The 15,707-nt window shown below is 41.6% G+C and overlaps 1 long non-coding RNA gene across 1 annotated transcript; it reads left to right on the forward strand.

Moving 5' to 3' along the window:
* Positions 1-2,590: 2,590 nt before the first annotated feature.
* LOC127298063 (uncharacterized) lies at positions 2,591-3,427 on the forward strand. The gene is made up of 3 exons (XR_007849581.2): positions 2,591-2,797; positions 2,948-2,997; positions 3,131-3,427. It is a non-coding gene; the product is annotated as an uncharacterized lncRNA (long non-coding RNA).
* Positions 3,428-15,707: the final 12,280 nt, after the last annotated feature.

Consider the following 15,707-nt stretch of genomic DNA (forward strand, 5'->3'; position numbering starts at 1 on the left):
GGGTAAAGTATCTCCACCCTACTAAAGCAAGGTCAAAAAAATCTAAACTAGGACATGTCACAATTTACTCAAATAACTCAATTGTTATTTCAATAATATGAACTAAACAACGGTAAGCTATGCATTAACTGTGAACATGATAAAGAATTATAACTGGTCCTGGAAGATGGGTATGATCATCAGGATTATTTTGGCTAAAGGAACTATGTCGAAACCAGTTATAGGACTACACTTTTCGTGAAAAGTCAGTAGAAGAAATTTTCCGGATGGAAGACCATTCTACACGGAAGTTGCAGAGAATTCCATTACAAGCGTATCGCCAAAACAATCTCTCGGAAAAAGATTGTAGGATTTATTTTATAGATGATGTTGCGGATCAAGGGGATACCGCAAAAATAAAGTGTGCGAAACTGACATGCAAAATGTCTAACATGATCTACACGATTTGCTGATTCTAATGATATAGGGTTTATCGAAAGCCGACGTGTAGAACTCAAGATGCATGAAAGTTGTAGAGGATCTAATTACGAACTTAACGGGAGAACCACTATTCTAAACGGAGGTGCAAATCTAAAGAAATAAAATTGCGAAGTTGCATACGACAGTCTACGCAAAAGAGTTGGAAAATAATTATTATCGGGCGAGGGATTCGTTGAATCGCGGCGTTTCCCAAATAGCGTTGCGGATATTGCGTCGCATGTGTGCGCCGCATTTTCCAAATAGCACTACGGATGTTGCGTCGCATGCAATGGTAAGAAAATCGGTAATCGTTAACTGCTCGGTCGGTTTGGGAGTAGTGATTAATCGGAATTCAGATGATTAACTGATTTAATCGGTCGGCTATTAATCGGTGTAACCTACACAAATTAGCACGTAAAAACAGTTTATTTAAGAAAAATAATAGTATATGAGCCTCTATATGTCTGGCCCTACTGCTCTAGAGCCTAAAATCCCAAAAAAACATGTATGATTCTCCTCCGTGACCTAATCTTCAAGATCACGAGCGAATCAGGATCCACTAGTCGAAGCTGCGTTTCTTCCTTCCACTTCTTATCCTCTCACCTCTGAAGTTATCTTCTGCCACCACCTACAATCAAGCGGGAGCTTTGCAAAACCTACTTTATTGGGGAGGGGTAGCGCTTGTACTAGCTATATGCATTGAAAAATTTATAACTTTTTTGACCAAGTGCAGTAGTTAATCGGGAACATACCTAGTAATCGGACTTTCGGTACGATTAATCGGGCTAAAGGATTAACACAAGAGATTAATGGTAATCGACACGGTCAGGCCCCTAGTAACGATTAATCGGCCTAGTACCCAGCTCCTCACGAGAAAGCCACCCCTGCTACCCCGCCATCCCTTCTGCTCGCCCTCACGCCTGCACCCACGCGACCGAATCAGGGATCCGGTATCCGTGCCGCCGTGCCGGAGAACCTCTTAACCAGGAGTCCGGGATTAGAGAAGGATCCAGTGACGGCGAACTAGATAAGGAGGATTCAGTCCACCTCTCACCTGAGAGATTGATGCATACGATCTGGGATGGCTGTGATGCTCCATCAACGAATAAAAGCAGGTCCTCAAACTCTCAGGTTTGGTATTCCTCTACCTTAATTTGTGTTATACTTTGTTTCCTTGAATTCATGAATGTCTACTTGGATGGTTGGACTCTTTTATGTGCTCTCAGATGGATATTCGGGATTTATCCCCTAGCGATGCCCGCCTCGCCACACACTACAATCCCTGCTCTCCCGACACAGATCCGATGGCGGGAGCCGCCTTGTCCAGCCTCAGCTTCCACACTCCTCTCACGCGGATATGTTGGGCTGGATGACGCCGCCGTCCAACTCAACCCTCGTCCAACTCAACCCTGAGTTTTCCCCGAGCTCCCGCCGCCGCTTCAGCACAGGAATATGCCTTTTAGGCCGATGATGTTTGGTTCTTCATGTTTTCCTCATCTCCATGTTTCAAATATTTGGCCCCAATTCTAAGTTAATAATACATGGAATTTCATTTTATTTTTACCATGAAGGAGTCAAGTGTTAACACTATATCTTTGGCATCACAATATCCGCAAATGTTTAATAAACACACATTGAGTTTGGTTTGATTCATTTGCTTCATTGCTAACTTTTATCATTATGGAATTGAGTGTTTCTTAACAAGATGTTTCTTACCAGCCAATATCACCGCACCTAGAGACCCAACCCAGCACACCGCCCTTGCCACCCTTCCTTATCCCGTTAAGCACTCCATTGCTACCTACAGTGTCTGTTAATTCGGTAGCAGACTCCCAATTCACAATACTAGCTTCTGTAGCACAATTGGTAAGCACAATTGTTTACCAGAAAGTTCAGGCCCAAGTCCTATCTTAATAGTCTTATTTTGTGATAAAAAGAATAATCTATGGCACAGTCAATGCTGGTCAGATTGGTGATAGAATTTTTAAGCTGTTCCCACCCTTTTATGTTGAGAGCTTATTATGTTGTGCTCTCATCGCCAAAATCCTGCTAAATATAATACTATCCTACGATAGATCCCAATTCACCGCATCGCTTTTACGTAGCACAATTGTTTTACCGTAAAGTCTAGGCCCAAGTCCAAAGTAGTAGAGATAAAAAGGAGAATCTAGGGCATGTTAAATGCTGGCCAGGTTAGTGATAGAATTTTTAAGTTGTTTCCACCCTTGTATACGGAGAGCCTACTGCTTCCAAATTATATTTTCTTTTGTTTCATTGTAGTAAGCCAAGATGGAATCTGGGAAACGAAGAACTGTGGAAATGGGCAGAATAAAACCCTGTATGTTGTAGCTACAACTTCCCGTTGGTGTCTTATTTGATTGACTAACAGTGTATAAGGTGCAAAGTGCATCAGTTCTAGGCCCTTTTAGGTATCGTTGGAGTGTTGAAAAAAGTATTTTTTTCTTACAGTCCAAATTTAATGTTGTAGATTCTTTAGTGAGGACACTCAGTAGAACAGGGGCCTTGTACAATTTTTCTGTAAGTTCCTGCCCCATTCAGTTGAATTAATTATGCAATATTCCAATTCCATATATGTGCTCGCTGTCACATTTGTTTTCTAGCCGTATAATTTTCAAATGCTGAACGTTTTGACCTCACTTCTTTTTTGCAGAATGCTTTGATTGATCCTGACCGAGTCTGTACAACACCAATTACATAATACTGGAAACCACTTGCAGAAGATGTAGCACTTTCATTTCCCTTTCATTGTCATTTTGCACATATGGTTCATCCATCTTTTTTTAAAAAAATACATCAGCTTATTAGCACAGCGCTCTAATACTGATTATTGAATGCTGAATAGGTTGCAACTTGCTGATCGTTTCTTGTTTGGTGACTTGCTAATAGTGCTAGGCTATTAGAATTCTGTAATAGATTAGTTTGTATTAATGAAACATAGTATGTGAAATCTGGTGTCATTATTCATTGCCCTTATTTATTGTTCAGTGAAAGAAACCCAAGATGCATAGTTATTAATGTTTCCTTCCACCCTAACCTTCGGGTGTTGTGCGGTTTTGTGAAAAGAAATGTGGGCATCCATCGCTGCTCTGTGTTTCTGTAGATTCTACAGAATTTGCTACATACATGTATTGAATCTTGGTCATGGCATTAAGATGAGAACTGGGAAAACATTGCCTGTTTCTTTGAGCTTGCGGAAGGGATCAGATACTGAAAGACATTGTTGTATAATTTGTTGTTTTTTCTTAGTGGGCAGAAGTTGTAGATTCCATTCCACTACTTGAGGATAGATGCAGGAAGCCACATCCGTAGCATAGGTTATCTGATGAACACATCTTGGTCTGACTGAATCTGTATTCTGCATTCTCATTTTTATTTCGTTGCAATCTTATAAGCATGCACTAATTTGGGTATAAGTGGTTATCTGTATATATACATCATGTATACTACTTCAACATTATATTCCAAGATGAGGTCCAGTTATATTTTTGTAAGGAAAATAAGTACAGGTGTAAGCTCTAAGTTCCTTTTATTCTCCCCGTGGAGGACATCATCATTTAAACCTTACGTCATCTGTATGATCTATATATATTGTAATAATTTTAGAACATGGATTGATGTTAGTATCATCTATATTATGCAATATATATAAAACCTTCCAAAAAATCAGCTATATGTCAATACGTAGCACAAATTTTGGTGTTATACTTCAGATTTTAGGTCCATATTTGAAGGAAAAAGTGAACAAACTTTCCACGACATATATACAAAAATTTATACTATAAATTGTATTAACTAAATTGTGATATTTGCGATATATACAGCAATAAACTTCTTGATGTATAACAGAACACAACTAAATTTTTGTTGTTGCTTATTCCTCTTTCACTAATTTTATTTGATAGGTTAAATTTATTTTCCCGTGACAACGCACGGGCATTCTGGTAGTTTGTTTAAACAGGCGATGTGGGACTAAAAGAAAAAGAAAAGGGGCACTGGGTGCGGCTGGCGGCGGTAGCGCGTGCTCACGGGGCGGCCTGGGCGCTGGGGGCGGGAGCTGGGCCGGGGCGGCGTCGTGGGAGGATTGGGCCAGATCGGCCGGGTGGGCTGGGGGCGGGGAGATGGGCCGGGGCGTGAGCGACGCCGGCTGTCTACCGCAAGCGGGCGGTGGCGCGCGGGGCGAGCTGGGCCGTTCGGCCTGGCCGCTCCTTTTTCCTTTTTTATACTAAAATTTGAAATACATTTTAGCGCTTCAAATAAAATCGGAAAAATACAAATGAGGTATCGTTGGATTCGTTATGAAAAATTCTTCAATATGAGACTAAATTTGGAATAAAAACATAAACTTTATAAAACCAAAATTTGACATACATGTCTATGTGGCTATATTGCCTTTTTAGGATTTAATGTTTTCTCAAATAAAATATTTTATAAGTTCCAAAATCTCCGAACAAAATATAGCATTGTAGGAAAATATTTTGAAAACCAAGGTTTATGAAAACTCTGTTTTGGAAATTACTTTTAAATAACTTCAAAAGTTTCAAATCTTTGTGAAATTTCAATCAAGTTCAAACAATCAAGCATAAAATTTATTTTTATTTTTCATTCCAAAATTTAGAAAATTTCGGGATGTGAAAGACTACCACCTTTAAAAGAAATATCGTCCTCGAGATTTGAGAAAGGCTAGAAAGAAAAGGTTTTAGGTTCAGGTCTTCTAATAGGTTCATACTCACTATTGTTTCTTTTTCAAACATCTCCGTGGAGATTTCGAAAGTTAACCTTGGGCTTTAAAAATGTTACACTAAACCATATACCATCAACTGTGTCCATTCATATGATATTACTTCTCCCATGGATTTTATTTTTTTACGTGGGTATACTCATGGGAAATTCCTTGTTATACCTTTTTCCAAATACCATCTCATGCGGCATCTCGTGTAATCCATAATCTAAGGGTATGGCTTCAACCACCCTTAAAATGAAATTTTGTTAGGTAGTTTCAGGTCCTGGTTTAGGATAAGCTGAACTTGGTTATGGCTTGGCACATCCGAGGATATGACTTGATAACATGTCATATTTTGAAATATCTATGGCTTCTGGGCTAGATGGTTGTTTATTCACATATAGTGAACAACATATCTCTCCAAGGTGATTCGAATAGGTTTCCTACATAGTAAGGCTTCTAATCCAATGGTTTGTTGTTGAACTAGTTTTGACACTGATGGGTCACTCCTTGGGTCAATCGGAAAACCATTATGAGAACACTTCAAGGCATCCTTCATCTTCTTACTTGAAGTCTTCCACTATTTTCCATCTAGTGTCTAGATCTTTAAACTAAACGTAGTCCTATGCTTGGCATCACTTGCCTACTATAAGGGTATACTATTTATCCACCCAAGGGTTTAGGCTTATTCGCCGACATCTCTTTTGTAGGTATGTCTTGATAACGCGTGAAGCACACGTCCGTTGGGAACCCCAAGAGGAAGGTGTGATACGTACAACAGCAAGTTTTCCCTCAGTAAGAAACCAAGGTTATCGAACCAGTAGGAGATGAAGGCCACGTGAAGGTTGTTGGTGAAAGAGTGTAGTGCGGCGCAACACCAGGGATTTCGGCGCCAACGTGGAACCTGCACAACACAATCAAAATACTTTGCCCCAACTTAACAGTGAGGTTGTCAATCTCACCGGCTTGCTTTAAACAAAGGATTAAACGTATGGTGTGGAGAATGATGTTTGCTTGCAAAGAACAACAGAGAACAGTGATTGTAGTAGGTTGTATTTTAGATGTAAAAGAATGGACCGGGGTCCACAGTTCACTAGTGGTGTCTCTCTAATAAGATAAATAGCATGTTGGGTGAACAAATTACAGTTGGGCAATTGACAAATAAAGAGAGCATAACAATGCACATACATATCATGATGACTAATATGAGATTTACTTACGGTATTACGACAAAGAACATAGACCGCTATCCAGCATGCATCTATGCCTGAAAAGTCCACCTTCGGGTTAGCATCCGCACCCCTTCCAGTATTAAGTTGCAAACAACAGACAATTGCATTAAGTACTGTGCGTAATGTAAACAATACAAATATCCTTAGACAAAGCAGTGTTGTTTTATCCCTAGTGGCAACAACACATCCATAACCTTAGAACTTTCTGTCACTGTCCCAGATTCAATGGAGGCATGAACCCACTATCGAGCATAATTACTCCCTCTTGGAGTCACAAGTATCAACTTGGCCAGAGCCTCTACTAGCAACGGAGAGCATGCAAGATCATAAACAACACATATATGATAGATCAATAATCAACTTGACATAGTATTCCATATTCATCGGATCCCAACAAACACAACATGTAGCATTACAAATAGATGATCTTGATCATGATAGGTAGCTCACAAGATCTAAACATGATAGCACAAGAGGAGAAGACAACCATCTAGCTACTTCTATGGACCCATAGTACAAGGATGAACTACTCACGCATCAGTCCGGAGGCGGGCATGGTGATGTAGAGTCCTCCGGGTGACGATTCCCCTCTCCGGCAGGGTGTCGGAGGCGATCTCCCGAATCCCCCGAGATGGGATTGGCGGCGGCAGCGTCTCTGGAACTTTTCTCGTATCGTGGCTCTCGGTAATAGGGTTTTCGCGACGGAGGGAATATATAGGCGAAGGGGCAGAGTCGTGGGATGCTCGAGGGGCCCACCCCATAGGGCGGCACGCCCCCCCTCTTGGCCGTGCCGCCAGGTGGTGTGGGGCCCCCTCGGCTCCTCTTCGTTTCCTCTTCAGACTTCTGGAAGGCTCCGTGGAAAATAAGACCGTGGGCTTTTGTTTCGTCCAATTCCGAGAATATTTCCTGTGTAGGATTTCTGAAACCAAAAACAGCAGAAAACAGGAACCGGCGCTTCGGCATCTTGTTAATAGGTTAGTCCCGGAAAATGCATAAAAATGATATAAAGTGTATATAAAAATGTGAGTATTGTCATAAAACTAGCATGGAACATAAGAAATTGTAGATACGTTTGAGACGTATCATGTCTCTCTATATTCGCAAAGTCAATATTACGAAAGCGAATAATAAGAGTAGTAGGAAGGGTGATCAATCCATCCTGCAACCAGATCATTACTCCGTATTTGATTTATTGAATCTCGTATTCTAACACTTGGTCAACCTCACAAGTTTGTTAAAAAAATCCATGGAGAATTGAATCAATGTTTCAATCCCCATTATTGAATTGTTTTGAAACGTTTCTATCGTCCTTAACTAGGGTTTTGCGTATATCACACTCTATGCTTCTTCATCTTGATTCGCAAAGTCAATATTACGAAAGCGAATAATAAGAGTAGTAGGAAGGGTGATCAATCCATCCTGCAACCAGATCATTACTCTGTATTTGATTTATTGAATCTCGTATTCTAACACTTGGTCAACCTCACAAGTTTGTTAAAAATTTCCATGGAGAATTGAATCAATTCTCAATCCCCATTATTGAATTGTTTTGAAACATTTCTATCGTCCTTAACTAGGGTTTTGCGTATATCACACTCTATGCTTCTTCATCTTGATAGGAAACATCTGGGTTGGTTTCCCTAGTGTTGTGTTCATGGCGCGTTGCCGAGAAAACATTCTCTGGGTTGGGTATAGATGAGAATAGATAGAAAGATTCTAAAGAAGATTCCTACCCAAACACAACAGATCAAAGCAATTCATCATACAACAAGCATCTAACAAGCATCAAGAAACAATCACAAACACAACCGAACTAGTATGGTCATACCACAATTTGGTATGATCAATGTGTTATTACTATATCGTTGTTATGATGAAAGATAACTAATGGTGGTCTAATCTATTTCTGTTTTGGATGTTTCAAGTTTCTATTCTACTCCTTCGGTGTATCCTTGTGTGTTGTGCAGTTTGCATCGAAGTATGTCTTCAAGTTATTCATTGGTCTACCATGAAACACTTCTTGCGGAGTCAAAGAATATCACATGAAGCAGCATTCCCTCACTCCAGGCACAAGGTCATCATCGGTCCTTGTTGATAGTTTTGATAAGGTAGTCATCTAAAGTGAGAGGAAAACAATTTTGAAGATGGAATAGATAAGAATACAAGAGGTTCACAAAGCAAACATCTTTTTGATTAAAATAGGATTAGAAATTTTTTCTTCCTAGGGTCTTCCTATTTCTAATCCAAACCTAGGGTTTCGATCCTACAGGTAACACTATGTTCTGATACCATTCTTTAGCACCCTACCTTTTAATAAAGGCAAGATACCTGTGTATAGTGCTATTCCCGGGATCACTGATAGCACACACATTACAAAATATAGTAATCATTGCAATAGTATCAAATTACTACATCGTTGATCCAAAGGGTAAAGTAAAACCTTACAAATTGCATAGTCATATGGACTAGCTCCATAAAATCTTCAGAACAAACACAACGAAAAGTAAATCATCAATGAGCCTTCATCATCTTCATGTGCCACAGGCAGTCATGTTGGAATGTAGACTCGAGATCCTACCACGTACTTCTCCTCAGAAAATCCTGCACGTTTGAATATGCAGCCCCACGAATGGAGGTGAATACAATGATGTACTGACAAATGACACTTATATGGTGGCAGTTTTTAGGCATGACTAACTACATGATATTTGGCTAGTGGAGTTTAGGCAAATTTGCATAAAGCCAACTTTATCCTACATTTTATTTAAAACTTATAATAATGTCATAAACAGTATCATGGTTACATCTCCCATGTACTATCTGACATTTGCTACTCAAATTTTTAACTCATTCAGAAAAGGTGATGAGATTCTTCCTTACATTCCTTGCCTAGAAAGCTCTAATTGTCCATAACCGGGGACATGGCTAAGATCTTAGGTTTAACTCTCGAGAGGTTGTGCACTTTCACCTTACGACCCACCCTTCAGAAGAATGAGACAAGATATTTCAGAAGAAGGTTTCAACCATACTAGCTAGACTCGTTCCCTTGGTCGTCGCCTCCACCCACTGTCTAGCCGACAGATTGGACCTCACAACTTACTTAATCCCGGCAGAGCCCATAATACCATAAGGCTGCACTGGAAGCTATCTAAAACATGGACGACATATTAATCTCTTTAATCCTGGGTGGCTAACCACAAGTGAAACTCGCAGGCTTAAGACCCATTAGAGGTAGTAAACCCCCGCACGATCCCCTGGTGAAAAACCAGAGGTGCAGTCCGGAGCAACCACTATTCAAGTGCGCGCTCTCAGGCACCCACTCGTCCACTGGTTCCCCAGGGATCGGAGCCCTGAGAAGCCGCCCACCACACAACCATTTCACCCAGGTGTTTCATTAGGGTTGTTAATTTTAATTCCCAATACTCACAATCCAGAATAGTCCAAACAATAGTGGCAATTTGTTATTGCTAGGCAAACTAAAAATCCTAGCAAGGGTTCGTGGGTGGCTACACACTACTAGGATTAATAAGCATAGTATAACTTTTGAAAACAAAATCCTACCATGCATACTAGTTTGAAAAACACTAATGCATAATAAAATAGGTAGGAATTGAGTGTCACTTGCCTTTTGGTAGTTGAAGCGCATTCACTTCTCTTAAACAAAATACGTGCCTCTCCGTACAAACTATAATATAGAATATAGCACAACATAAACACACCATTCAATAACAACAACAAAATCAAACAAGACAACAATTGGAAATCGCTCTATGGTACTAAGGTATGGCATGAGGCTTGGCTTGCAAGATATGGCGGTGAGAGTTTAGACGGAAAGTCACATGATTAGAAAGAGATGGATTATCCAAAATATAATTGAAGAATCTTTATGCTTTACAAGAGCATGAAAAGATTTTGAAACGGCTCATGTGAATTATTCACATAAGTGACAAATAGTGCAACAACAATACTATTGAATAAGTGTGACAACAATTACTCAAAATAGTAAGAACTACACATAGGCTTGGGTATAAACAATAGAATTAATCAATTTACTCATTTTTAAGATGAATAATTTTAAACTAAGTCAAAGGAGTGAATGAAAATGAATCGGGATAGACACGATATTGGTTCAAGGTAAAGTGTCTAGTGGCATTGGTGTGCGGATGGGATCATAAGTTTCACCTTCACAAAAGAATCATGTTGAGAAGGGATTATAGAAATCAATAATGGATATATACTCAAATTCTCATATTTGAATTTGAATATATTTGCAAAGTGTTTCAAATATTTTAGACGGTGGTGCTATTGGATGAAGTACTGTAAAGCAAGGCTTATGCAATTGACATAGTGTGACAACACTTATCAGAGTAGCACAAGGTCACATATAGCATTAGATATGAACTAATGATATATTGAACTACTCAAATAACTCATTTGAAAGTATGAATAGTTCGAACTAAGTGGAGAGGTTGAATAACATGAGGTTGTGTAGGCATGAATGATATCGGGATTTGATTCGCGGAGCCTAATGGATAACAAAGGTTCATCACATGTGATATGGGGTAAAGTATCTCCACCCTACTAAAGCAAGGTAAAAAATCTAAACTAGGACATGTCACAATTTACTCTAATGACTCAATTGTTATTTGAATAATATGAACTAGACAACCATGGGTAAGCTATGCATTATCTGTGAACATGATAAAGAATTATAACTAGTCCTGGAAGATGTGTATGATCATCAGGATTATTTTGGCTAAAGGAACTATGTCGAAACCAGTTATAGGACTACACTTTTCGTGAAAAGTCAGTAGAAGAAGTTTTCCGGATGGAAGACCATTCTACACGGAATTTGACGAGTATTCCATTACAAGCGTATCGCCAAAATAATCTCTCGGAAAAAGATTTTAGTATTTATTTTATAGACGATGTTGCAGATCAAAGGGATACCGCGAAAATAAAGTGTGCAATACTAACATGCAAAATGTCTAACATGATTTACGCGATTTGCTGATTCCAACGATATAGGGTTTGTCGAAAACCGACTTGTAGAACTCAAGATATGGATTTTACAAAACTAGACCAGTTTTATTGGTGTACGAAAAGTTGTCCGAACAAGTTGCTCGGATGGAAAAGCTTCCATGAAAGTTGTAGAGGATCTAATTACAACTTAACGGGAGAACCACTATTCTAAACGGAGGTGCAAATCTAAGGAAATAAAATTGCGAAGTTGCATACAACAGTCTACGTAAAAGAGCGGAAAAAGAATTATTATCGGGCGAGGGATTCGTTGAATCGCGGCGTTTTCCAAATAGCGTTGCGGATGTTGCGTCGCATGCCGCGTTTCCCAAATAGCACTGCAGATGTTGCGTCGCATGTGTACGCCGCGAAACAGCTATGTCGCGGGGCATAACAACATACAGCAGCGCTGACGCGGGAGAGATGCGCACGACGCTCGTGGTGTGCTGTAACGGCCCAGGTCAGTACCCCAAATAGAGTTTGTTTGCTATTTTCTTTTGTGCATCACCATGACATCATTGCATCACATTCCCCATGTTTTTACAAAATAAAATTATTTTATAAACCCTAATATTTTCTTTTTCCCTCTCTCTCTCATATTACTTATTTTATAATTAATATTTTGTCAACAAAGAAGTCTTTTGTGTTTTGTTCTGGGTACAACCAAATACATATTTTTGCAACTATTTTAAATCTCTTTCCCACCTTTGTTTCAAATTCAAAATAGAAAAGGTTTGAATTCTGTTTTGAATTCAAATTTGCAAAACAGTTTTAAAAGGAAAAACAATTCCAAAATAAGAAAAAACAGAATAGAAAAAGGAAAACAAACCTCCTCCTAACCTGGGCCTCCACCTGGCTTCGGCCCAAACCTCCTCCTCTTCCCCTTGGCCTCCTTCCTCTCTCACGCAGTAGCCCACACCAGCCCATCCCAACTACGGCCGTACCCCTTCGATCTTTCTTTCTCTTTCCCCTTTTCTTCTTCCTCACGCACCGTACGTCGAGACAGAGCAGCAGCACGACACGGTGCCCACCCCACCTGCCCGCGTGGTCCTCCTCCCTCCTCTTCTTCTTTATCGCTGTCCTGGACTACGCTCTCACCTGCTCCCTCACGCCTCTCTCGCCTCCCCTTTCCTTCCTCTGCAAGAGAAGCAAGAAGGAGAAGAAACCCCACTGCCTCCACCACCGTTCGCCGTCAATCCGTCGACTCCGACCATCCCAACATGCACCGCCGCCGCCAATCGACGTGCCACGATATCCTCTTCCACCTCATGCAAGGAATCGAGAGGTGGCCGCTCCTATCGAAGGTGATTTCGTCGATTCCTCTTTCATGCCACCGCCGAATTTCTTCGATTTTGGCCGCCGTCGACCACCTCCGGCCTCCTCGTCTGCACGTCGAGTTTCATGGTAACAAGGCGCACGTCCCAGACATCTTCTTCCCCCCTCGTTCCCTGTTTCACTCTCTCCCGTGTTGAACCGTTTCCTTCCGCCGCAGATCTTCACCGCCGGTGATCCTCCGATGCCTCCCTGCTCGCGGCGCCGCCACCACCTGGTCCGCGGCAACGAGACGCACGCAACGAGCCTGGGCACGCTTCCTGGAACGCCGTCAAACGCCCGCACGCGCGACGCCCTGCGGTGGTCACCGCCTCCTCCTCGCCGTGAGCGGCATCCCGCGCGTCGGCCAAGGTTTGCCACGCTGGCCATCCGACGTGGCAGCGGGCCCACCTGTCAGTCTCTTCGGCTGGCTCAGCCGCGGTGAGAAAATTTGCACCCCCCCTCAGATCTGAAATCTTGCACTGAGACCCCTGCGGTTTTTCTCGGTCTTAACCCGCCTGTCAATTTCAACAAAACCCCCTGGAAATCATGCTATCTAACCCGTAGTCCTCCCCCCCAGTACAAAACTATTTCTAGGTCCTTTTGTGTTTTAATAAATCTGTTTTTATTTATTTTAAATGCTAAAAACCAATTTGTTAATAACTTTTAATTGGTAAGTCAAAATGAAAAGTGTTATATACCAATTTTGAGATTGAGCGCTCTACCCGAGTTCTTGTTATCTGTTCCGAGATTGAGCGCTCTACCCATGCGTGAGGACGATTATTGGGACCCCCCTCACCCATTAACTTTTCTCAAGTCACGTCAAAAGGGGGCCACAACCTTGGTTTTATTTGGCGCATGCATGTTTATATACTGTTGCCTTCAGGTGTTTACTTCCTGTTGCCTTCGGGTGTTTATATTCTGTACTGTATCCCGCGGAACGTTTAGCGAAGAGTGTGGTTTGTACGCCTAGCCATTAACGCAAACCCTGAGTCCGCTGCGGAGTACGGCCAGACTTCATTACGGGTAGCTTAGTCGGGTGGCCCCCTAGACTTTCTTGTTGAACTGGGAATGGTCTTGTTGTGAGACATCCACCTGTCGTAAGTGGGTCGAGCATGCGTTTGGGTACATTTGGGCAACCCCTGCAGGGTGTACATCTTATCGATAAGTCGTGTCTGCGGTTATGGACGACTTGGAATTTTATAGCCTGATCATAGAACAACTTACACCGTTACCTTGTTGCTAATAATCTGCTAATAACTTGTGTAGTAATATAGCATTACTACAACCGATACCTAATAAAACTTGTCCACCGTGGAGTGCCTTTTACATTGCCTCTTCGCTTTGTTGAAGGGGATATGTGTAATCGGCCGGGTTATGCTTGTGTAGTATTTATATGTTACCTTGTGCGCTCTCTTATCTTCTCTGATTAGACGGATGTTGTAGCGTGTCTCTATTGGTTATAGTTTTGCTGCCGCTAAACCTACCATATAGCCCCAGGTGATATATTCGCCCGACGAGCATAGCCATTTCTAGTCTCGCTAAGTACGTGCCGGAGTTCGTTCCTTGGTACTTACTCTCGCCTTTTATTTTTCTCTTATGTTTCCTTCCTCTTGTCAGCAACTGATGGCCCGACTTCGATAGGTACAAGATGACGACGTTAGTAAGGTTACCCTTCTGGCTTGGCCTGGGCAGGGTTATGGACGCCATTGGTTATCTTCAGGACTCTCAGTCCAATTTGTATCTTGTCCGTACTCGGACGTATTCGATCTGATGTATGATTTGGATCTTTGTATTGTATATTTGTATCTTGACTCGTTGGAGTCGTTGCTGTAATGTATGTTTCTTGTGGGCTCTATTGTAATCCTGTTGTAATGTTACCGCTAGTGTTAATTCCTCTGGCATCACGTGTGTGATTCGTCACACACGTCGTGTCGGAGGGCGTCTCAGAATCGATATCGTGCGGATTTCGGCGGGATCGCTGGAATCCTCATGGTACCGGTTTTGGGGCGTCACAAGTGTGTTGGGGCTCCCTGGGAGTCTTTATATAGGCTATAGAGGGGAGAGAATTTGTTTAAACAGTTGATGTGGGACTAAAAGAAAAAGAAAAGGGGCGCTGGGTGCGGCTGGCGGCGGCAGCTCGTGCTCGCGGGGCGGCCTGGGTGCTGGGGGCGGGAGCTGGGCCTGGGCGGCGTCGTGGGAGGATTGGGCCAGATCGGCCGTGTGGGCTGGGGGCGGGGAGATAGGCCAGGGCGTGAGAGACGCCGACTGTCTGCCGCACGCGGGCGGTGGCTTGCGGGGCGAGCTGGGCCGTTCGGCCTGGCCCCTCCTTTTTCCTTTTTTATACTAAAATTGGAAATACACTTTGGGGCTTCAAATAAAATTGGAAAAATACAAATGAGGTATCGTTGGATTCGTTATGAAACATTCTTCAATATGAGACTAAATTTGTAATAAAAACATAAACTTTATAAAACCAAAATTTTACATACATGTCTATGTGGCTATATTGCCTTTTTAGGATTTAATGTTTTCTCAAATAAAATATTTTATGAGTTTCAAAATCTCCGAACAAAATAAAGCATTGTAGGAAAATCTTTTGAAAACCGAGGTTTATGAAAACTCTGTTTTGGAAATTAATTTTCAAATCTTTGTGAAATTTCAATCAAGTTCAAACAATCAAGCATAAAATTTATTTTTATTTTTCATTCCAAAATTTAGAAAATTTTGGGATGTGATAGTTTTTTGGGATTTCTATTTTCGTGCCCTCAGGTCCTTAGTTGTACTCAGTTTTCCCCAGGTCCTTAGTTTTTCCTCAGTTTTCCCCAAGCCCTTGTTTGAAACCCGAAGAAGGAGCTCAGACGGCACTATTCCAGTTTAGTTGACCGTTATGTGCTGTCGTGTGGGGACACATCGTGTGGGGACGCGTCGCGTGGGGCTAGTAG

This window comes from Lolium perenne, chromosome 7 (genome assembly GCF_019359855.2).
Source record: "Lolium perenne isolate Kyuss_39 chromosome 7, Kyuss_2.0, whole genome shotgun sequence".
Taxonomy (NCBI): domain Eukaryota; kingdom Viridiplantae; phylum Streptophyta; class Magnoliopsida; order Poales; family Poaceae; genus Lolium; species Lolium perenne.